The sequence below is a fragment of the Ursus arctos genome, unplaced genomic scaffold (genome assembly GCF_023065955.2).
Source record: "Ursus arctos isolate Adak ecotype North America unplaced genomic scaffold, UrsArc2.0 scaffold_19, whole genome shotgun sequence".
In the NCBI taxonomy this organism is placed as follows: Eukaryota; Metazoa; Chordata; class Mammalia; order Carnivora; family Ursidae; genus Ursus; species Ursus arctos.
In genome coordinates, this window is record NW_026622863.1 from 32,571,863 (window position 1) to 32,596,593 (window position 24,731).

The 24,731-nt window shown below is 42.7% G+C and overlaps 1 long non-coding RNA gene across 3 annotated transcripts in view; it reads right to left on the bottom strand.

The window, feature by feature from the left end:
• LOC113252518 (uncharacterized) overlaps positions 1-24,731 on the bottom strand; it is a 512,658-nt gene that overhangs the window by 144,304 nt on the left and 343,623 nt on the right. For all 3 annotated transcript variants that reach the window (XR_008960202.1, XR_003314880.4, XR_006409039.3), the window contains one exon: positions 19,671-19,730. This is a non-coding gene — a long non-coding RNA (uncharacterized LOC113252518). The remainder of the gene's footprint in view (positions 1-19,670; positions 19,731-24,731) is intronic.

The following is a 24,731-nucleotide window of genomic DNA, read 5'->3' on the forward strand; positions in this document are numbered from 1 at the left end:
CAGGCCCCCACCCAGCCCTTCGGAATGACTCTGCATTTGCAGTCTGTCATCTGCACATGGGCAGTCTGAGAAACACTCCACAGGCATTCAGTAACAGGTAGAACATGTTCCGTGGTCACGGTTAATGCCTTGTCTCTCCCTTTCTCTTTCTTTGCTTGACAGCTGATCGCAAATACACAACCAGCTTCAGACTCATTCTAAATGGCCAGAGAAACTGCTTGATTTGCTCAAGCCCAGGATGATTTGGGAACATAAACACATAATTTGTGAAAATAATCATTTCAGAAGAAAAAAGAATCTGTGTCCTTTCAACTGTTTCCTAAGATCCACCACAGCTTCATCCACTGGGTTTCTTTTTTCTTCAACAAGTATTGGTTGAGCCCATGAACAGACATACCATCATGGTAGACAGGATGATTTTTGTCTCGGAAGCCAAAGGCAAGTGTCTTAAAGGGAGTTCTCAGTTATGTATTACTCACGGATGGTCTTAATTACAATTCCATGAAAACCCATTTCACGGGGCACAAGAATTGCAAAAAAAATTAATATATATATTCATGCTTTCTGTGTCCCAAGTTAGACACTTTATAAATTACTTTTTTTAATTTGTAAATTTACTTAATTATAAATTAATAATAGACATTTTACAAATGAGGAAACAGGGGATCAGAGAGGCTGGGTGACGTCGCCAAGGTCGCACAGAGAATGAGCGGCCAGCCAGGGTCTGAAGCTGGTGACCCGCAGTCTTTTTACCCGTGCCCTTTCCACCACATTCATCAACCTCTGTCATTAAAAAAAAAAAAAAAGAAAAAAAAGGAACAAAAAAATCAGCCTTCCAAATACACAAAAAGGCAGTGTTATTTCAGCAGCAAAGAAAGCATGTGAATGTTAATAAGACCTTTATCCTCTTTGTTAATAGATTATTAAACAAGGTTAATATTACTGAGATGGAGGGGGAAAAACATCCATCAAAATGCCCCCAGAGGCCATTGTGTTTACAGTGCCAAAACATGGGGATGAAAAGAGAGAACGCTGTTGGCATCTACCAGCTTTGCTCACCTGATGCCAAGCACATGGATAGAATGATGGGTGTGCAGTGCTGGTTGAGTGGCAAACCGTCCCAGAGACTGAGTGTGTAGATAATTTCCCAGAGGAATGTGGCATTGCTAAACCACTGAAGGGGGTCCTATTTATTTGAGGTATATTGGACATGATAACTTGTGATCCTATTTGAAGCCTCTTGTGTAGCTCACTTCTTATCACAGGAGGTAGACAGCTCAGCAGCCAACTGGGGATGTCACTAAAGAGAGACAGAGGGAAGGACTAGAGAGTCAGCTTTTACCAGCCGCAGGTAGCCAAGCATCTGGGGAGGGCGTGAGGAAGTGAGGCAGCTTCTAGCTTGTGTAAAGAGCATAAAACTTGAGTGAGGAGGCTCCAGCCATCCCAGTCAACCGCTTGCCAGCCCTGTGGTCCTGAGCAAGGATCATCAGCCTATGTTTTAATATATGACTCTGCAAGAGTTTTTTGTTTGTTTATGGTTTCATTTGTTTTGCTTTGATTGGTGGTAGGAGTAACTGATGAAATGACTTCTCTAGGCCTCAGTTTCTACAACTATAAAATGGGGATAAAATTACCTACCTCTTTCTTAGGAGTACTAAAGATAAGAATAAGTAATTAGCACTGCATGAGGTGCAAAATATGGGACCCAAAATAGACTGCTGTATTATTGTGCTATTTTTCAGTAAAAACAACAACTACTTAGCACTAAATTTGGTGAAGAATATATGACTTAAGGAACATCAACACCCACCATGGAAGATACTAATAATAAGTCTTAAATAAAAGATGCAGAAATGGAACATCATGGTCCTTTTTTGTTGTTAACTGATGCCCCTTCCCATCAAAGCCAAGAGCCTACTGCTTTTATGCATCTGTGAAGGCATTCTGACCAGAAGCTAAGCTAACACAGTCCTGATATGTCCCAATGTGGAGGAGATTCCTTAGCTCTGCCCAAAAACAGAAGCAAATCACAGAGTATCTCGGTGAGTATTTTAGAGTGGGGTCTGTGAGCCACAGATATCAGAATAGTAACTAGAGTCCTGGGGAAAAGTACGGACTCACATGCTAATGAGTCACGCTCTGAAAGGAGCCCAGAAATCTCAATTTGTAAGAAGCCATCCAGGTGGTTCCCCAGCATACAAAAGTTTAGAAATACCTATTTAAATCAGGGTCTTCAAAAAGATAGTGATCTAAGAGAGTATAAAAGAAAATATTAAAGTTTCTGTTAAAAGTTACTTTTATTTCTTCTATTTTTTGGTTCAATTTTTCACATGTTTTATAATGTCCATAATACATGAGAACAACACAATAAAGTATTGTTTATAAAAAAATTAGTGTGTACATGTAAAATGTCTATGTATCTACACACATACACACACACACACAGTTTGGATACTACCAATCTACACTCCTGAGTCCGTGGGGATACACCCCTTAGCCTACCTCTCTGGAATGTCTCCCATGAACTTTTGGCAGGAGAAAAACAGCAAATCCCTCAGGGGGAGGGCTCCAGCAAGTGCCTCAAGTCTGGGTTTTCCATGGGGTTGCTGAAAGGGAAGCCACGTGCCAGAGGTGCCGGGAACAGGGGATCCAGCTGAAGCTATCAGTTTCATTTTCAAAGGCTGATGTGTGTTCTCGGTCATAGAGTAAACCACATGCATTCTGCCTAAGGATGTGCTATGTCAAGTGAGGGCCAAAACTTCTCCAACAATTTCTATTCTTTACAGGTTCAGACATTTAAGCAAGCCAATAAATTTATTAGGTCCATTATTCAACAAATATTTATGGAGTGTCTACTGGATGTGCTATTGTTCTGGACACTGGGGTTTAGCAGTAAGCAAAGACGACGACGAGATCCCACCACTCATGACCTTACTTTCTTATGGGGACAACAAAAAGTAAAGTAAGCAGAGAAGTAAGTATGAAGATTGTCAGTTCACACAAAGGCTATGCAGAGGAGTAAAAAACACAATGCTCTAGGGAGAAATCAGGGGAAGATTACTTAGATGGTACTAGTAGGGAAGGCTTCTCTATGAGTTCCCAAAGTTCCAATTCCCATGTATTCCTCCTTTGGAAGTTACTAGAAGATATGGTCTACAAAACATGGGGAGGAACCAAGAGGGGGGTGTAGGACTCAGGAAATAGGGACTTGGAGGAACCAAGAGGGGGGTGTAGGACTCAGGAAATAGGGACCTTCGAGAAAGGTGAAGGCTACCTGGGATGGCAGTGGGAAGAAACCCCAAGAGTGCAAGCTGTTAATGGCCAAGGGAGCCACCAATCCAGACTGGAGTAGTTCAGAAGGCACAGAGAGTTCTAGAAGATGGTACTGACAGAATGTCCTGGTTTGAGATGACTTACACAGATGGTAAGCAGGACTGAGGGCAGAATAATTATGTCAGGAACTATGCAAATAGTAATAATAGTAATAGCAACAAAGAAATCTGTAAAAGAGAAAAGGCATCATACGATATACTACTACATGTCTCAGCTGTGAAGAGAGTTTACATAATCCGTACAACATAAACACCAAATACCTAGCTTAGTAAAATTACAAAATAAGCATATTGAGATGATGGAGTCCAGGAAATATGAATACGTGCACGTAGTGGGGTCTGGAGGTTGGGCAGGGTTGTGTGGTTGCTCTGAACAAAAGCATGATTCTCATCTTACATAGCTGGAAGAAGAGAAACTAGTTAATGCTTGACCCTGAACATGTGGTGCCCAGAACCGAACTTCTGAAGTGACTTGGCGGTGGAACCAAGACCTCTCTGTTCTGAACATAGCCATTAAAGCACTCATTAGTGGGTAAAAGTTGAATCACTGTTTTATTTCCATATCCCTATATTCCATGCTTATAGGGATTGCTACTTCCTGATTGAGCTGTGTTAAAAAAAAAAAATACATAAGACCATGATATGTCCAATAAGAAGCTTGAAGACACAGTGGCAGACCATATTTGGCAAAGAAAATTAAATTCCCCACTTAGCTTCCCACTATCCAACCCCCACCCCCACCCTAAAGAGAAGAAAGCATCTTGCAGAAAAACCCATCGTGGCTTAAACATAAATGCTCGGAACACAAATGTTTTCGTGTAGTGCAAGTGGTAACACTAGCCGGGCCCATCTTTTAATTACATGGTTTGGCCATGCAAATATTCTCAGCCATTTTTAGTAAGGCACTGGACTTTTATTTAAATGTGTAATATAAAGAGCTCTATTGCAGTTGCTGATCGGCGCTTCTTTCTTATTTATTGCCTTCCCTTCTCTCCTGCTCCAGCCTTGCCCCAACAATAAAATCCCACTTAGCACTTGCTTTTTCAAAAAAAAAAAAAAAACATCATTTTTCACCATCTTAGGAGTAAAGCAAAGAGGAGATAGAAGAAGAATTTCTTTCTTTCTTTCTTTCTTTCTTTCTTTCTTTCTTTCTTTCTTTCTCTTCGTTTTCTTTTTTAAGAGACTAAGTGTTCTTCTCTTCTCCCAAATATTTAATCATAATTATATTAAGAAACATTTATAAAAAGTTAAGTAATAAAATTAAATAGGTTGGAGAAAAACAGAGAAGCAGACAGCAAGGATTAAGTGTAGTAATATAAAGAATAGATTATATTTAATGAAAATTTCTTCAGTGTTCAACATTTTTATTATACTTAATAGTGCTGGGCTTCATTTTTGTCTCCAGTAATTGTGTGTCCATAATGAATGGCCATTCTTATTCCCCCATTGAGCCCTGACAGAAATTAATAAACCTAATTCTGTAGGTTTAAGTTTAATTTTGTTGAAATATATAAAGTAGTTACATATTCACTTAGCAGCTAACCAAAATGCAGTGGCCTTAAGCTTCTCAGCAACTTTATAACAAGTAAATTGTTTTCTGGATCTTTCTCCCACACTTCCTGCTCCTTCCCTTTCTGATTTTAGCCAGAAGCCTCATTTGTGATGTTTCCAGCTACAAGAGGACATGCACCGCCATGGAGGTGGAACAGTGGCCAGGGTGAACACTGTAAAGTGTGCAATTATGTGATCTAGTCCTTTTCCAAGAACAGCTGTTAATGATTGCTCAGCATTCTCTTGTTGGTTTACAGTTTGATCAAGAAAGTATGTAATAAAAGGATGGGGGATGGGCACTGTACAAAACAGCAGTCCTCTAGCAATAAATAATGTGCGCAGTCTGGTTGCCAGAGCTCAGAGAGTATGGAATCTCCCCTCAGGGCTTCAAGCACCAGAGGGGGGCTTCCATGAGGATTCAGCCTTGGGGAATTAGGAGGAATTCAAAGGGGCCATATTGAATAGAGAGCACATCTGACTGGTCCACCCATTAGGAATCGACTATAAATGTCTTCACACAGAAAAGTCAACTACATCTGGGGATCATCCTCCCCCACCTTCTTCCTCCCTTTTTCAGTCCCTCCCTCACTCCCTTCCTTCCTCAACCCCTCCCTCCAAATGTCCTATTATTCATTCATTCAGCAAATGTTTGACTTTATCACACATTCTCAGTTCAGGGAAACAACTGACAGCATAAACCAACACAATCCCAAACCTCATGGAGTTTCTCATTATGGGTTTTTTTTCTCTTAAAGGGGAACCCACAAATAAAAGTATGATCTCAAGAATTATGTGGGAGAGAAGACACACAACAGAAGGTGGCTGACATGCACACAAGGATCAAAATGCTTTCCCGAGGAAATTACAAAAGGGATGAGATCAGAGACAAGAAACTGGGCAGGAAAAGGAAAAGTGGGTGGGGTTCCAGGTACAGTGTCCCTGCAGAGGAGACAGCATGACAAATTCGAGGACCCAAAGATGCGATGGGAAGGAGAAAGGGATGGAGATGAGGTTTCTTAGAAGAGGCCCCACAGACTACTCTAAGGAGTCCAGGCTTTATCACAGCAACAACAGAAACCATCCAAGGAGACCATCAAAAGGCCCAAAAAGGCAAGAGACTTGCTCAGAGCTGCTGTTATGGGCACTGGGTAGAAAAAGGCCAGAGGAAACCTTGTTCACATCATCTTCATTTGTTTTCAAAACGAGGAAACTGATAATCAGGAAGTCTGGTCAACGCTTGAGCACAAACCAAGAATTGTGAGTTTGGGTGTCTTTTCCCTTACACCTGACTGCCATCTTTTCTGGATTCCCTATCAGCCCTACTGACCAAACTTGATCATGGAAGTTGAAAGTACCATGCTCATGAACTCCCTTCCGGAGTCATAGGTCACTGCATATGTTTTATATCTACCAAATACTTTCTCTAAAGTCTTCAAAATATTCTATTAATAGACTGAAAGGAGGAAGTACTGAGGACTGTTGTGGACACAGCATACCACAACAATCCCATTTCACAGATCAGCTATGTAAAGGTAGATGTCAGACACTATGTCCTCATGTCCTCCATCCTGTTCACTTATATGACTTCCCCTGGGATCTATGATTGTACACAATAATGGAACTGACTGCACTGGAGACTCAAAGTGTCCCCAAAACAACCGCACTGACAATGATTCAAGAAACTATAGATCTAGTCCCAGCTCTTGCCTCAAACAACTGTGGGACCCCAGACAAGAAATGGCCTCTCACTGGGTCTCAGACTCCAGTCAATGAGTCTAAGGTCTGGCAATTCCAGCTTCTGAGTTTCAGAATGAAGACTTGGCCAGGAAGGAGGCCCTAACTGGTGCTTAAGTGCGAGGTGCTTTCCTGCTGATCCATAGCACCTCACTGGGCCAAGCTAATGGGCCACCTGATCATAGCAGGGGTGAGACTGAAGGCAGCCTGGAAGAGTCACACCTACTAGGCTTCAATTCCAGTTGCCGTGTGACCTTCAGCCCATTCATGAACTTTGCTGGGCCTCAGCTATTACATGGAAGGCAACAAGTCTGCCTTGTCAGATTGCTGTGGATATTAGAGAAAATGTGTGGCTCATTTCCTGACTGAAGTAGACACTAAATAAACATCATATATCATCCATCCCTCTCCTCCACCCATCCTTTCTTTTTATCCTGTCTCTCCCTCCTTTAGAGAATAATTTCATTAGCACCTGATGGGTCACCCCCATACTCTACTTTGTTGAAGAATCTGTTAATTTAAGATTTGAACATCATTCTTTGGCCAAGTGCAAATGGGAGCTTCACATGGCAGGTATGTCTCAGTGCTGGTACAGCCAAGAGATTTCTCAGTCTCTAACACCTCCACAGGTCTGCGTTGATCTGAGTCTGTTTTGAGAACTTGTTTAGAAGGGGGAGTGGAATGGGCATGAAGAGAGCCCCCAGATGACATCTGCAAGAAGGAAGGAGGAAGAGCATGACAGGGGAGAAAAAAGACATAAGGAGGAGACAGTGTGGCCTCTGAGACCCACCCCAGGTTTGATCTCTGGTCAAGCCTATTCAAGAACCAGAACCAGAATCTGCTTTCCTTGGGGCCCAACAGACTGACACTGCTATTTTGCTTTCCAAGGTTATAAGTTCAAGTACATTAAGTATGTGTGTTGGGAAAACGTGCCGTTGATAAGAACAGAAGATTATCTTGAGAGCATTCCACTGGCCCTGCCCTTCCTCACTTCTCTATGAACCCTGATCTCTCCAATGGGACCCTGTCACAGCCAAGCCACAGACTCCAGGATTGCTCTGCCTTCTGAACCATCCACTCCCCAAATACACACTGCAATGAAAGACCATTTTCTGATAAGCAGAGCAATTAGCAGCCTGGTTATCAGACCCCCTCCTTCCCATCAACACCCAAAAAAGGGGGGGCAGGGGGAGTCTAAGATTTCAGAAATCATAAGCAGCCCCTTTTCCTGAGTGGAGGGCAGCATGAGATAATGAGTGATAGATTTGGCATCTACTCTTACCAAACAGAATTTTTCTCTTCCTGGAAGCTTGTGAAGATGAAGAAGCCTTAGGAAATGCTTTTGCTTATTTGTGGGTGTTGGACTCGACAGTAGCCCTTTCTGCTTGGGCAGGGCCAGCCTTCGGTAGGCTTCTACATCTCTCAGGATGGTCAAAGTCACGGACTTAATGGTAAGCAGGAGGAAGGTGTTCCTGAAAGCCCCAGTGTGTACACATGTGACACAGAATGTTATAAATGAAGATACTAAAGCTGACTACCAATGTATCAAACGACCCATCCAGTTCACACGTCTTTCCACCCGTCTGTCCGTCCATCCCGTCTGTCCGTCCATCTGTCCATCCATTTATCCATCCATCCATCCATCCATCCATCCATCCATCCATCCACTCATCCATCCATCCCTCCCTCCTTCCCTCCCTCTCTCCTCCCACTCAACAGTCCACCCATCCATTCATCCATACAGCCATAAATAGATGCCTATTGAGTGCTCTAACATTTTAGGCTCTCTGCTGGTACCTTGGGATTCAACAGGGAACTAGGTAGACACATTTCCTGCCACATCAAGTCCTCGATTGAAGAAAGATATATGATAAACAATCTGCAGCACAATGTCATAAGTACTGAGGTAGGACGAGTTCAAGGTGCAGGGAAAGAATATCCAACGCATAGCTCAAGTTTGGAGTCACCACTCACAGCCTCTCTAGGAAACTTCCTGAGCAGAAAGAATCAGCCTATAGGAGAACTGTGTCTGGCTGGGCAGGTAGAAGAAGCCTAAGGAAGTAAAAAGGGGCTCTACCATTTATTGAGTGCCTACTGTGTACCAGACACCAGGCTTGGCACTTCATAGGTATTTCTTTAATTTTCACAGTAACTAGACAAAACGGACTCTCCAAGCAGTTGTTTGCCCAAGTGCTAAGAGTAAATAGATTTCACAAATGATCTGGTCTTCTCTTGTTACCATGACCTTACTCTCCGGCTTCTTCAGTGACTTCTCCTCCCCAACACCTCTCTTTGGTATGATCAAGGAGGCAGAGAATCAGACGCTTTGAACATTTTCCAGCCAAGATGGATTTAGAGTCTAGGCTCTGGATTCAAAGGAACCTGATTTAAATTCCTCTCTGATGTCTACCAGCATTGTGACTTTGGGCTATTTATCTAACCTCTCTCACCTTCAATGTCCTCATCTGTAAAATGGAAATTATAATAGCATCTAGGTCAGAGCTTTATAAGAAATTAAATATGCAAAATGCTAAGTTTGGTGCATGTTTTTATATTGTTATTTTGTACAGAAATAATACAAAAGCAGTCTCTATGGAAGTAGTCTTTAGTTGTAGGAGGGGAGATACAAGAGATGTAAAGACTTCTCAATGTTCTAGGTGAAAGCTACACAAAAAGGCCTTTGTATGTTCTTGTCCTTCAGCCAGAGGAACACATGGGGGAGAAACAGCCTGTCCGCTGGTGGTTCAGAGGGTGTCACGGGGCCTCACACTGAATCCCACCCTCACTGTGACAAAAATCTCGCCCTATTTTTCCAGGCTTGACTTCCTCTGGCACAGACATCTGAGACTCTAGGGTAGCCTCTGGGGTCAGCTGTGGGTTCTAAGCCTCTCCCAACCCCTTGAGCCCTTCAGACCAGGAAAGTGATGCCTGAGAGTTCCCCATCCTCCAGAACTACCCAGTCTTGAGGGTTAAAATCCCTGGGGCACTGAAAGCCCTTGTGCTGGGGTCCTGCCATCTCTGAGCTCCCCCTCCTACCACCCCCTTGGGAATGTGTTTGGAGTGGGAGTACAGGTGCAGTGGAGGCTACTTCGGGCAGACCCGCAGGGGGCTTTCCCTGAGGCTGTCTCCACACTGGGCCTCTTTTCACACTATTTGTACCCATGTAAATGTGCTTCTCAGATTCCTGCCAACACACTTGGTTTTGTAATGTTGTTTAATAGCTTGAACCACCTTAATGAAATATTCATGTTCCCTTCTCTGTTAGAGCAGTCACCCAGGTTCCCAGAAATTTCTCTCTCTCTTGCTTTCAAGGACAGCCCCCCAGGAGGAGGATCCTCCTTGCCTGAGACCCCAGGAACATGGCCTGCAGAGGGTTTGTGGGAGCGTTCCTCCAAGGAGGAGGGACTGGAGGACACCAGTCCTGGGCTCCTCCTGGGGTCCTGGGAGTACTCAGTAGAACTGGCCAGGAGCAGAGTATGTGAGCTGGGACCCTGGGTATAAGAACCCTACTCCAGGGAGTGGAGAGACCTGCCCCTGGAGATCAGCATCCTGGCTAAGGCTGCAGGAAACATGCTGCCCCTGCTGCACCAGGAACTTGCGGAGGCTGAGGGAAGACTGCCACCTGTTGAATACTCAGGATAGCGTGCTCCTTCCCAGAGCTCCAGGCTCAGGCGCCTGCTTCCAGCACAGCGCCCTGTTTCTATTCAAGCTCAGGGCTGGGGAAATCCACGCAGCGCCAACTGCATGGACCCTCTGGGATCATCTGGAAAATGAGGCTGTTGCCCTGAGTGACCTCTTACTGCTCAGAGGGGAGGTGACTTGCTCTAGTTACAGAGCCAGGAGCCCCTGTCCTCTATCTGAAACCCCTCAGGAACACTTTCCACCCTACCACTCTCTTTTGATGTCATTTGAATATATATATATACATATATACATACATGTATATATATGTATATATATATATATATATATATATACACATATATACATATATATTTTTTTTTAATTGAAGTATTTTTTAACCATAAAGAAAAGGACCCAAATCCATAAGCATACAGGTGAACAAAGCATCACAAAGTGAACACCACCTTTGGGATCAGCACTCAGACTGCTGATCTGGACCCAACCAAACCCCTTAGAAGCATCTTCCTTCTCTCTCCCAGTCACCCCCGTCCCAAGGGCGACCAGCATCCTGACAGAATTCTAACTCCACAGGTTACTGTTTTTGAACTGCATACAAATTAAAGCACACACAGGGCATGGCTTCTCTCACTCTGTTCCAGATGTGTGATTCACCCTTCCTCTGTGTTATGAGGAACCATATTTTTCTAAGGTGGGGAGTAGAATCATGTGTGAGTATTGGAGAGACTTGGAAAATCACTGAATTCAGCATTGCCCTGGTTTAGTGAGAGAAGGAGCCCCAGAGGGAGGAAGGGATTGGCCCGAGGTCACACAGCTTGCTCAGAGGTCTCTCCCCTGGATGATAAAGGCTCGCAAACTAACCACCCCAGAGAGTGGAGGACTTGGCTCCAGGCTGGGACTAGGGACACTGGCCCCCCATACACCGCGGAGCCAGGGAACCCATTATGGGTTTCATTCTGGGAGGGCCTGTGCACACTGACACCCCCCACCTACCAAAGCATCTTGCACGCTGCGCACATTCAACAAACACTCAAATACTGGTTGAGAGAATGAAAGGATGGACATCAGTAACTCATTGCTGCCATTCAGAAAATGGAGATCATGATGGGGGTCCTGCTTCCCCCCCCCCCGCCCCACGCAACCAGGACAGGTGAGACACAAGGTGGAGAGGCACAGTTCTACTGGTCACAAACAGAAGACTAGTGCAGTGGAAAATGTCCATTGCTTACACTCAAAGACTCTGAAGCCAGACTGGCCTGGATCCAATTATGCCTCTAGTGCTTACACATTGCCTTAGGTGATCTAGCCAAACCTCAGTTTTCCAATCTGTAGAAACATCAATTTATAATAGGGCTCTGGTGAGTATGAATGAAGCCAGGCAGGTAAAGTGCTAGGCGAGTGCTCAGTAATTGGCAGTTATAATCATGTCTCCAAAGAGCAACTGGCTTAGTTTAGCTCGCTTCCCACAAAGAGGCCTCAACATTTAGATAGGGCACCAGTGGGCGGTAGATCTTCAAGAATGAGGGTTTCCTTAGTAAAGAGCTAGGAAAGACAAGTGGTTTCAGGTTAAGCTTCCTTCCTTTTACGCATCTAAACCTTCATACCCTTTGAGAGCCAGCTTGAATCCTGCCTTCTGTAAGAAGCCGTTCGCCTCACCCTGGCCACCCTAAGCTCTCCCCTCAGAACTCTTGTAGTGTCTGCTGGAGACAATTCAGCCTTACTGTTACTGCGTGCAGTTAGTTGTGGGGTACTGGTCCACCCACATGCTCACTAAGCTTATCTCTCAGCTCCACTGTGAACCCTGGAGGCGTGGCTCAGTGTCCCCCGGCTTGGGGGGGGGGGGGCATGTCATGAACCAGGCAGCTTTGAAGAGGCTGTATCTGCTGTTTTCTCCATTGGGGCACAAGAACCACCCGCCCCTTTTTCTTCCCTGGTTGGAATAAATACAGAAAAGGAAACAAAATTTTCCCTTGACCTCCTCCACCCACAAATAACAACTTTAACATTTCAACATACTGCCTTCTAACCTTCCAGCTAAGCACACTTTGTAACAGACTTCAGATTCCTTTTTAGAGTCCCTTTCTATTTCTAGACTTTATTCACTCGATTCTACATTATTTGCATTTTCCCAAACTATTTAATTCTGTTCTTTAATAACAATCTGAATAATTACCTAATGGAATCAGAGAGACATATTAAAATTTACTTCACTATTTCTCTTGATTCAATTTTTTTTTCTAATGTTTTGATATAAACAATTCTGCTTTATGAAGACAGACCCTGAATTGGAATCAAATTGGTCAAATAGCTTTTAATTTTTTTCCCTGAGGTATAATTGACATTATACCATTCCATCAGTTGTGGGTACAACATAAAGTTTCAGTATCTGTATATATTGCAAAATGATCACCATGGTAAGTCACCATACAGTTATAAAATGTTTTTCTTATGATGAAAACTTTTAAGATTTACTCTCTTAGCAACTTTGAAATATGCATTACACTATCAATTACAGTTAACTATTTTAATTTACATTTCTTAACAAACTAATAGCTATGTTCCTATTGTAAACAGGTTTATTCCAAATTTTGAAATAAGAAAAGTGATCACCTTTTCAAGCTCAAGCTGACTCTTTCCCTTTCATCTTCCCATTTTTGTCTCTGGCCACACACACAGAGACACACACTGACACACAGACACAGACACACCCCTCATGACTCAGCCATGCTAAAATATTTGCAGTTATCTCAATATGCATGGATATTCATGTCAAGGCTTTTGCACATGTTTCTTTGAACAGAAGGATATGTTTTCCCTCTCCTGAACATGGCCACATTCTTATCTTTTCAAGACAAGTATTACCTTCCCTCTGTGATGCTTTCTCTGAGCTTCCAGGCAAAATGAGCCCCCCCCCCAACACACACACTCCTCGATGTTCCCACTGCAACCTGCCTGTTTAATAATAATAATTATATCGATCATAATAGTAATCAAGATGTATTGAGCCCTTATCATGTGCTCAGACAGTATTCTAAGCACTTTTCATGGATTATCCCAGCATTCACTGCTTTGTGGCTTAATGATCAGTTAGTATGTACATCTGTTCCCTCGCCCAGACCAAGACTGATTTCAGGGAGGGGGCTACCCTGTCTTCTTTGTACTCCCAGTAGCTAGCACAATGCCTGGCACGGCAAATATTTTAGAAATGAATATCTGAACCCACCCTCTACTTATGACTCAGCCAATTTAGGGCTGTGTTAAAAATGACGGCAGAGCTGGAAAAGACTGGCTATATGCAAATCCCATGGTCCATTTCCCCCAGGGGATCACACCCCTGGAAAAAAGCAGGAAGGTAAAACCATCCAAGAAGCCTTCATGATCATCAGAGTGCAAATAGCCCCTCCCTGCCCTCCAGAGCCCTACTGTTTATACCCAGGTTTTTATAAACATTATTTCCTTTAATCCTCTTATTTCACATCTTGGGAGGCTTCAGATGATACTACTCTTTCCTTGCAGATTGCTTGAAAGGGAAGAAAATAGATAAACAGATAACAGGTAACTGCCTTTAACCAACCCAGGATGCTAATCCTGAATACATATTTAGCCCCAAATTGATTTTCTGAGCCCCTGAACCCCAGCCGCTGACAAACTTAGTTCGTACTGAGGAACATGAGGCTCGAACTCAAGTTCACGTCAAAAGTTCAAGCCAAGGAGACAGGGGAATCAGGAATGGCTGTCAGTTATTTATTGGACTCCGCAAACTTCTTTGGATCTTCTAACATCCTCACTCCAGGAAGGTAACCTTGCAGAGAGCAAGTATCCCACCTCACTCCCCTGTGAGGACAGCCACTCTTTCAGAATTACACCTGCCTCTGCCTTGGGAGAATTCAGGCCACTATGTGTTGAGGGTCTATTAGGTGCCTGGTGCTTTTTAGACCTTATCTCCAGAATTTGGGTCCGGGAGTATTTGACCAGAGTCCAAGCTCTTTCTGACATAGCACATCTCAGACGGACCTTCTGCAGAACATGGTTCTCCAGAATGCACACACGGTGATGCCCAAAATGTGTTCTGTGCTCAAAGGAGTCAGTTCCACAAACCTAAATGGCTTTACTAGCTGTAAGACTTGCTTACACAGCTTTAAATATGCCAATGCCCATTATGCATTTCCAAGAGGGGGTAGAGTACGCCACCATGAAGTTGCAAAATTATTTGAGTGCAAATCCTTGGTTTGGAAAGCATCACATGGGACTAGAGGGTGAAGGAAAGCATTTAGAGAAAGGCTTCATCACACTTGGATTCTCATTCCTCAGAATTTAACTCTAGTCTTGTTACCTATTTATTCCTTTTTCTAGTTCCTCTGGACTGTGACTTCAATCCTGATCTGAAGTTATTCATCCTCCCTTAAAAAAAAACTATGAACAGTTGGCCCTTCATCTTCTAACTTGCTCCTCTTCTGATCACACGGCAGGATCCCGCCTCCTCCCTTGCTCCCCCAGGCCCACATGCACTGGGAAGACGAACTCAGACCATCCTGTGGATCTGATGCCTGCTGATACCATTCCTGCTCTTAAATCAACTTTCTGAATGTGAGGCCCAGCACAACTGGCTTAGATTAACCTCTGCCACAAACAGAACCCCTGTCCTGCATCTACCCAAACTCTTTTTCCTGGTTTGTAGATTGTATAACATACATCCTAATGGAAACAACACCTCAAAATCCTGGCCCAAAACTTTTACTTGATTTACAAACAACCAGAGTGTTCTACCTGCAAAATGATGGCCTACGTCCATTAATATACTCAGAACAGGCTGGGTTAAAAAAGGAGAGGGGGTGGGGGAAAAGAGGGAGAGAGAGAGCATGCAAATTTAATCTAAGCCATTGAGTATTTAAAAATTGATAGGAACTAATTAAATTAATAAAATCTTATTGAACTTTAAAACAAAAATCAATTCTTTAAAAATCCCCCTTTCATTGAATCCAAAACCAATGAAATTCTTTTAAATTAAATGGGATGGTGGTCATTGCACTCCTTTGGGACTTGAAAAATAAGTTCTAAGTTGAGATTTTTCTATAGATTCAAGTACATAAATCATGTTTGCCTATTTAAAACAAAAATAAAATCTTAATATGTAATACAGTTTCTTTGCCTTTTAATGAACCTGTTAAAAGTTTCATTCCATTCTCTGTCCAGTGATGTGTTAATAGATATTTAGTAACTAGCCTTGGTCACAGAGGGGGTACATACTGACATGTGACTTCTGCCAGTTTCCATGATGTAAATACCCCAGCATGGCTGATGATTCTAAGCTACTAAAGTGATGCATGACGAGGAATGCGGCATTAGGAAGAAATTGCACAATCTGCTCTCATGAGCTGGTTTGAGCTGGTTCTGGCACATCAATGAGTCTTCCTCTGTAAGTCTGAATCTGCAAGTATTGTCCATCTAGAATATTACCAACAAGATGGCAACAACATGAGCCTCATTCCCGGCTGCGCTGCATGCACACTGAGATACATAACAAGTGCTTTTTGACAATGACAGTGGCGATCACTGTGTCGACCCAAACAGTATACTTAGGTATAGAGTATTGTTAGCTTAAAAGAAAAGAAAAGAAAACAAAATAAAAAAACCTCAAACCTCTAATTTCTGGTTTATCAGGGTCTACTAAAATATGTATTTATTTGGCTTTATGTGGAATCAATCCATCCACTTTTCCTTTATGTTTTTCTTTTGTTTTCAAAACCAAATGAGTGCTTACAATTGCTATGAGTCAAATGAAGTGGGTTCTTTTTCCTCCTTTTCACTACCCTCCCCACTCATAATTTGTGAGTTTAAACAAATTAAACAAAGCCAAGTTTGTTTAATCCCATGAAAAGATGGTAGAACTTCAATGAGTCTTCTTTTATAGATTTTACACCTCATTTCTAGACAAAATCCCCAAGGGTGTTGGCTGAATATGCATGATCTTAGCTATGCCAGGCCAGAGAAGAGAAAGGAAGGGTGGATATAAGCAACACCGAGAGTAGAAGGAACTCACATTTTCACAGTCCACTATGACTGTAACTGTACTAGGGATATTGCCTATGTGATTTCACTTAATCCTCAAAATGCTCTTTGGTAGCTATTCTTATCTTTAATATTTTAATGGACAGACTGAGGTATGACTTCATTACAGTTCTACCAGCACACAGCTAATGCAGGCTGGAGGTTAAGATTCAAATGCAGTTTTCTCTGACTGTCCTGCCACCGATTTCTCCACGAAGCCATACTGACCTGTAAAAGTAATCTAGAGAATATTTCAACCAAGTTGGTGAGTTTTCCCCTAGAAATTCCATCACTAGGTTTCCTCTCCTCTTGCATCTCATGACCTACTTCACTCTTTTGTCTTCTCCACACTGTCTGGGAGGACAGAAAGCAGGTGCATTGTCTCCCTTCACTCACCTCATCCAAAGACTCCATCTACCTCTGTGTAAGGATGAGGAAATCTCTCAAACCGAGAGGGGAAGGACTTCTTCTACCGTAGAGTCAAGACACATTCCAATAGATCTTGCCTCGATGGGGCAGCTGTCTCTCTGGACAGTCTGGGTCATCACTCAGGAAGCCAGCACACCAGCCTGAGAAAACTGGTCTCTTCCCCTTCCCTGGCACACACAGATGCCTGTGTCTAGAGAACTGTGGAGGCTCTTAGGCAAATCTGCCCACAGCAGCTACGTTTGCCCATTTCTGGCAGCTGGATAGAACTACACAAAAATCCAAAGGATCCTAGCATTTGATGATACTCTATCATATCCTGGCACTTGAATTTCATCAGGTCACAGTTATATATGCAATTATGCATGTGTTTTAGTCCTGGGACAAAATCATACCTGTGGTATCAAAGCCCACATAAAAATATAAAGTAAAATAATAAGGCAAAATATATCCCAGGTCAGGTCATGTCACCCCTCTGCTCAAATCGCCATAATAAAAGAGAAACTCCAGAAGCTTACTATGGTCTATGCGGCATATTTTATTTTCTAAGGTGGCCACAATAACATCTCCTGCCCCACCTACTCTTCTGGAAGCTTGCTGCTCCCCCATGAAGAGGTGGAGTCTATGTCTCCTCCTCTTGAAACTGGGTGGCGCTTTGTGACTGCGTGGGTCAACACACTGTGGTGCCAGTGACACTGTGTGACGTTGGAGGCTAGGTCATACAAACACCATAAAAACACTTCTATCCTGTTCTCTTGAGACACTTTCTCCTGGGGCCCAGTCATCACTCCAGGAGAAAGCCCAAGTGCACGAAGGGAGGCACACACTTCTGCTGAGCTTTCAGCCAACACCCAGCATCAACTTAGTACCCAAGTACAGGAATCATCTTGAAATTCCCCAGCACCCCATCCAGCCACTCCAGCTGATGCAACATGGAGCAGCAATGAGCCATCCTTGCTGAGCCCTGCCCAAACTGCAGATCTACAAGCAACTGAAAGTTGTTTTAAGTCAAAAGTGCAGAGTAGTTTGTTACACAGCAAATGATAACTAGAACAGACTACACAGCTCTATATGAACTGGCCTCCCATTTGCTCTGTGATTCCCTCTTGGCCACTGTACTCCCAGGACACTCTGTACTCTGTACTTCCACAAACATGGAAAGCATGGGGGGGGGTGGACCAATTCTTTAATTTCTTTCAATTATGTTTTATAGTTTTTTTTTTTTTTTAAAGATTTTTATTTATTTATTTGACAGAGATAGAGACAGCCAGCGAGAGAGGGAACACAAGCAGGGGGAGTGGGAGAGGAAGAAGCAGGCTCACAGCAGAGGAGCCTGATGTGGGGCTCGATCCCATAACGCCGGGATCACGCCCTGAGCCGAAGGCAGACGCTTAACCGCTGTGCCACCCAGGCGCCCCTGTTTTATAGTTTTTTGAGTAGAAGTCTTGTAGATCTTTTGTTAGATTTTCCCCCCTAATATTTAATGTATGTGATACTATTGCTAATGCATCCTGGTTATCCTAATTTTCTAATTATTTGTTGCTGGTATGTAGAAGCACAACTGATTTTGGCATATTGACTTTATATCTAGAAACTTTGCTTAATTCACTTATTAGTTCTTATAGTTTATTTACAGATTCTTTTAGATTTCTACTTTCCAATAATATTGTTGCTAATGATAGTTGTATTTCTTCCTTTCTTATCCTTATGTTTTAAAATTTCTTTTCCTTTCCTTACTGAATTGGCTGGAACATGAAATGTGACATTAAAAAGATCTGACAATAGTAGGCATTCTCGTTTGGTTCCCAATCTCAAGGGAAACCTTTAAATATTTCACCACTAATTATGATATTCGGTGTAGATTTTTTTTTTTTTTAGATATTCTTCATCAGAATAAGGAAGGCTCTTCCTCAGGTCAACTTAACAAGCATTTGCTGATCATCTGCTATATCCTAGTCACCATCCTAGGCAAGAGGAGAAGTTGAAATTCTCATTTTGAATGAGATACTATCCTGGCTTGAGAAATTCACCATGTAGGATGTAAAATAGGTCAATACCATACAGAGTGGCAGGGGTTGAGGCAGGGAGGAATCACAAAAACAACTCACTCCATCCAGGGGAGCTAGGGAAGGCTGTCAGAACAAAGAACGTTAGGGCTCAACAGATGAGATAAGCAAGATAGTTAATAAGAATGATGTACAAGGGCTACTCCCTTAGAAACTCTCTTCTGGGTGTTTATCTGTACATGTGGACTTCCTTTTATAGAGCCAAAAGATCACCCTAAATTACGGTGCACGTGACATTTAGATAAATCAAATATCCTTAAGTATTCTTAAAGGAAGTTGTAATTGAAAGAATATAGAATCCCATCATAAATATTTTTTAGGGGCAATTTCTGAGTTCTATGTATATAGGTTTTCTAAGAATGTTCCATTTGGAAAAATGCTAAAAATGGATTATGCTTTCTATCCCACAAACCCATTGTTACTTCTCTATCTATTTCTTCACTGGCTGTATTTGCAAATAATGCCCCAGGCAAAGAAGAAAAGTTGACTTAGAGCAAGTTACACAGTATGTGGTTTACAAGTACTTACCTTATGTAATCATGATACACATTAAGTGTTAAATAAATATGTGTTGATTTGGCTTGGCCTGGCTATGTGTGTAGCCTACCAAAGAAAATAGTCTGGCCAGAATTACGCTACATTGGGCTGAAGATTGGCCAAAAAAAACAGATACAGTGGGGTCTTTGAGTTTTAATTTTTTTCTTTTTAAAAGAAAGAAAGATATCGGAGTGTAAAAATATATAACATTAAAGAGTTAGTTTTATAAGAGGAATCTAATATATCATAGGGCTATGTTATCTGAAATGTCTCTAACACCTTGAGTTTTGCAAATAGATTGAAAAGTCATGTAACACATCTGCTGGTGACTTACCTTCTCCAGAATAACAAGGTGAACGCTCATCAAGGTCATGTCCAAACATCTGGAGTTGTTCTGAAAGCAGAGAAATAAAGAAAGGTGGAGCCAGATCTGGAATGACAAAAACTGAGGTCTTTTGGCTTGAGGAGGATGGGAAGTATAGTTGGTGCCCCATCCATATCCTTCTGGGATCTAACTTTGCAGTGCCTGCCAGCCAGGCTTCTAGGCTAGCATTTGCCTCTCTTTGCTTGACAGCTTTGCCTGCAAGTTGGGGCTCAATCTGTCCCAAGTGCTAAAGAGTTAATGCTCCTGGTTAAGGCACTGAACAATGACTATTAGGAGTCTGTGTATCTAACTTCAGGTAGGAATTCTAAGCAGAGGTCTACGCTGGTTCTCAGATTCGCCCTGTTGGAGTAAGCTCGTTACCCACAGAGGTAATTTGTGGTCTTATTTTCCCATCCCTCTACCAATGCTTCCTGGAATCACTTCCGGGATAAACCAGTTCACTTGGGTTCTTGTCTCAGGGTCAGCTTCTGGGCAAATCCCAACTAACACAGATCATATTTGACTTAAACAAAGGACATCAGAATCCATTCCCTACTTTTTTGTAAGAAGATGGTGGCACTGTCCTCTGCAAATCACACACTCTCTGAAGGAGCTCACACATTCTTTTGGAGGGTCATGGAGGACTTGAAGCAATTATCAGGACAAGTCAAGTCTAAGCAACTGTCAACTAAAATTGTGGCTCATTGGAGCACGAGCATCGTTTTTTTGCTTGACTTGATTGCATAATTGCCTTGGTTCTCAGCTTAGTATGTGCAGACCTGGAGAAGAACAATTAATGATCTAGCATGAGGGGGGACCCATCTCTGTGGCTTCTGGCCAAGAGGGAGACACATCAATGTCAAAGACAGCTATCTTCAGAGACCCTCTCAGGGGGAGAAATTTCTCTTTCAATTACGACCACCTAAATACCATGAGGAAAATTGCTTTTTATGAAATCAAACCATGGAAATTAAACATTTGGGGGAAACAGTTAAATTTTAGCCTTGGAGCCCTCTGTCTGCTACATTGGAAAATTTTCCAGAGTATGTCAGAAATAGCTACCAGATTTCATAAGAGTCTTGCTTTTGACATCTCAGTATATTCAGTGAACGTTTCTGTATATTAGCAAGTAGCATGGCTTTCAGAAGAGAGTCATCTTTAAATTCCATATTCATCCCTTATTATAGAGGAATCATTGTAATAAATGAGACTCTAGTCTTAAGCTTTTGTTCAAAAAAGAATATTAGGCAGAAAAAAATCCCAAATAATTAGTGAATACAAGTTTCAGAATAGTCCCTCATCCAGGAGCAGAGTAGCTTGCTGCTAAAGATGAGATTCAACCATATCACAGGAAGAGTAAGAGACCAACAAAAAGCCAAATGGAAAGACAGCACGGAGTTTCTTTTTGAAAGTAATTATTAGATCTCTTTGACAAGCTGAAGAGTGAATTTAATGCCTTTATTGTTTCTACTTTTAAGTGTATCTAACTGGACTTCACAGGAAAACAAAAACACCTCCCCCCCATTAGTCACCATTATTCTATTTGAATATTACTAAGATCAATCAATATACATTGATAAATGTGGCTTAACTCTAATGACTCCAATATTACTTCTGGTAAGTTCTCTTCATTGAAAAAAATAGACAAACATAATCTCCCTCAGAAGCAGAACCTGATGGTATCACATGGCTAGCATTAGGAATTCCTGTTTTGTTGCTTTGTTTTGTTTTGTTTTGTTTTAAGCATGAGCCAGAACAATGAATTAGCATGTTTTCCTGTATATAGGAGGCTTTTGCTCAAATGCATGTGGCTCAAAAGCCCCAGCAAAGAGTTTCTCTTGCGGATGACCAGGGAGGTAGTCTTAACCAGAGTATGGTCTGGCTCAGAAAATGTGCTAACTCGACAATCCACACTGAATTTCTTATAGTTTCTTAGTTGCTTCATGCCCTTGCTTGCCGTAGGGTTTGTATCTGTTCTTCTCCTTGCCTATAACAATTGTTGGCCCACAGTCCCCTACATCCCTACCACTGCCCTCCCCCCACCAACATGCTCATTTTCATTCTGCTGGGATTGGCATTTCAGGTCTGGAGAAATGGAGTTTTCTGGAAGGAGATACTGTTTGTGTGCTTTCTGAACCATTGCTGTGTAAATCTTCACCCCACTTCTTGGTTGGTTGCGTGCCCATCAGCTCAGGGCTTGAGCTCCTCCCTCCTGCCTGGGTGCACGGTGATCTCCTCCTCAACTGGGCCTTGGACAGTCTCCCCTAATCTACCAGCTTCTAAGTCCTCAGGTTGCTGTGGGCCTCTGCCCACAGCAGCTCCTCGGCTCCACTTGTCCCTCTGCTGCAGTATGTTCTAGATGTTCCCACTGCCCCTGTGAGCCCTGAGGATCAGGGAAGGGAGAATCCTATGCTTGTTCTGCATGCATCTGCTATGTGATTGTGGGTAATTAACTTCCCCTGCCTGGGTCTTATTTCACTCACCTACAACAAAACAAAACAAAACCCCAAAAAGGACAAACTTATTCTTAAGGGGCCAGATAGTCAATATTTTAGACATTGCAGAGCCACACAGTCCCTGTCACAACTACTGAACTTTGCCATTGTAGCACAAGGGCTGTCATAAATACACAAGTAAATGGGAGTGTCTTTGTTCCATTAAAACTTCATTTACAAAAATGAGTGGCAAGCTGCAGTTGGCCCATGAGCTCTAGTTTACTGGTCCCTGGTCGAGATGATTTGTGTGATTCCGCTGCCAAAATGCCCTGAAGTCACCTTGTTCCTACCAATATAATTGAGTAGTTCCTTCTTAGCCCTCTGTTCTTTTCCTCCCAAACACAACTGCAAGCAAATACAAAAGTAAACATACATCTTTCCCAGCAGACTATAAATTCCATGTGCACAGTGATGATGTCTGTTTTTTCACCAGAGTATACCAAGATGATTGCAAAGTGTGTAGCACAGAGTCATCTCTCAAAACAAACAAAAAGTAAATGAATGAATATGAGTGTCTGCCCAACCTTCATGAAAACAACCAACTTCCTCTGAGAGAGGAGGACCAGAGGTACCCTCCCCCAACCTAAATACATGTTCCCCACGACTCTCTCCTGATAAATAGTACATTTTCCATCCTTTTCCTGGAGGGTAGAATGGATTTGTCCTGAAGTATTCACAACCAGATTTTCCTTTGTCCGGGGTGGGAAGGACTTGATGGCAGTGCTTCTCAAATTGTAATGAGCACCCTGAATACCTGGGACTTTGTTCAAGCGCAGGTTCTGGTTCAGGGTGAGCCAGGGCAAGTCCTGGGACTCTTCATTTCTACCAGGCTCCCGGTGAGGTGGATGCTGCTAGTCCATGGACCACAGTTTGAGTTGTAAGGCTTTAGGGAATTTCTGCCCCGAGCACTTTTCCTTCATTTTACTACCTAATGAGAATTTGGGACTTGCTGCAGATAGCCCTCCCAGACTCATTTAATTGCTTTTCTTTATAAAACCTGAAAATGGCTATTTAAGTTTTCTCTGCCTATGGCACAGAGATTAAAGACACCATAAGGAGTGGAAGTTACTTTCCACGCAGGAAGTCTAAGGTCGCTCTCCAGGTCTATCTTGTTCGCCACAGGCACAAAAGTCAAAGGAAGGGAAGGTGTCAGAGCACACTCAGCTTTCATCTCTGTTCCAAACGATTCCCTGGACACTGCTGGGAACCACGGAAGGATGGATGGGCAGATGGCACATCACAGCACAAAAAGCACAACGCCCTTCTCATGGTCAATGGTCTAGGAAAAGGTACGTGCTTGTTAAAGAATTATGTTTATTTTGAGAGGAAATACTTCTTAATTCACAGTATTTCCTTCCACTTGGAATGAATTTGGTTAGCATATCACTTCCTCCTCTTTCTGCCCCAGATGAGAAGGGAGTGGCTTCCAGCATGCTTAAAGTTGGGGAGAATAACCTGAATAGGTTGGCCCAGCTCCTCCCTGTTCCTCTTGGGCTCAGGGCCCTCCTGGAAGTAGGAGGTCTGTTCCACATCTTCATGCTGTCAACCTTCCCTGGCAAGTCCCAAATGTGGGAAGCCATTACCCTCAGCATGGCCTGTAATTGAGTGACTGTCATTCTTGGTACAGTCTTCAGACCCACTTGGCTTTCAAACCTGACACTAAAATAAAGGTAAATCGGTGGTTTTTATCTGCTACTCCTTCATCTTCTTTTTCAATTTGTTTAGACTCAGGTTCAAGAATACAAATCAATCCTTCATTAGGGTTCATTCAAACCGAGTGTAACACTTTGGCTGGTTCACGTTTTTCTGTGGAGAATGCTTATAGGGTTGTTTTGTAGTGCTGACAGTCTTCTCATGGGCAGCCACAGTGTGGGCGCTTCTAGACCAATGCAAGCAGCTCATCCTACACAAACCCAAACATGAGTGTGTGGAACAGAGACATGCAGGCACATGCAGAAGAACCACACTGACTGAGACCTCTGAACAATGTCAAGGACTGAGGCAGAAGAGGGTAGTGCCATCACTTTTTGTCTTGGCTCTGCTACTTACCAGTTCTGTGACCTTGAGAAAGTCACTTCACTTCTCTGAACCTGTTACTTCTTCCATGAGATGCAGATAACAATGCTCACTGGGTAATTAGAGAAAGCAAAGGGTCTCATACCCATGAACGATCTATGGGTACCATGAAAGTGTGAATAATGATTGTTACATTAATAAGTATAAAAAATGATTTCAAATCTCGGATGTTCACACATAGAGTTCCAAACCCATTAGAGAATTTGAGGGTAGGTATGCATCCAGGGAATCATGTATATCATACAGTGTTAGAGAACTCTGCCAGTTCTAATCCAAACCCTAATCTCATAAATCAAAGAGGAGAAGCAATTGGCCCAACATCATGTATGAGATAGTGGCAGACTCATGAGTACATCATGGCTGGCAGATAAAGGCTGTGTGTGCCCATTTCATGATATCTGGTATGGTTTTAGGGATTCAACCTATTATGTAAGACTAGCACAACCTCAGAGAATGGTAT